The sequence below is a fragment of the Poecilia formosa genome, unplaced genomic scaffold, assembly GCF_000485575.1.
Source record: "Poecilia formosa unplaced genomic scaffold, Poecilia_formosa-5.1.2 Scaffold59, whole genome shotgun sequence".
Taxonomy (NCBI): Eukaryota; Metazoa; Chordata; class Actinopteri; order Cyprinodontiformes; family Poeciliidae; genus Poecilia; species Poecilia formosa.
This window is the reverse complement of record NW_006799998.1, coordinates 1,060,565-1,061,064: the sequence shown is the minus strand read 5'-3', so window position 1 is coordinate 1,061,064 and position 500 is coordinate 1,060,565.

Here is a 500-nt window from a genome sequence, read left to right as displayed (position 1 = left end):
AAATTAAGCCTATTGAGTCATTTTTTGTCATGTTCACACAGTTGTAGCATAATAGCCTTTCGTAGGAAGTGCCATACCACAACAATGGCGGTTTTAAACATTTGTTGAAGAGAACTGTGGATGTCATGGGAGATATCGTTCAGGATATAAGTTTTCTATAACAATTCATTAAGCCAGATGAGCGAATACATGGGGGTAAGTTAAAATTGACGTAGAAATGAGGATAGAACAGTAGTCAAAGAAAAAAAAGGAGAGGTACTAATGAGTGATGAATGAAATGAAAGAGGTAAGGAAAATAAGAAACAATGGACAAAGAAGTCAGGAATAAAGGATGCAGGAGGTAGCAACACGGGATAAAATGGGTAGTGATGAATTAGGAAAGATGGAGATAAAAGAAGGAAGGGATAGAGATTAGAAAAAAGATTCGGGAGGAGGGAGGTAGAGGTGAATAATGATGGCGTTGGAGCTGACTAGTGAAGGAGCTGAGGATGAGAGATCAA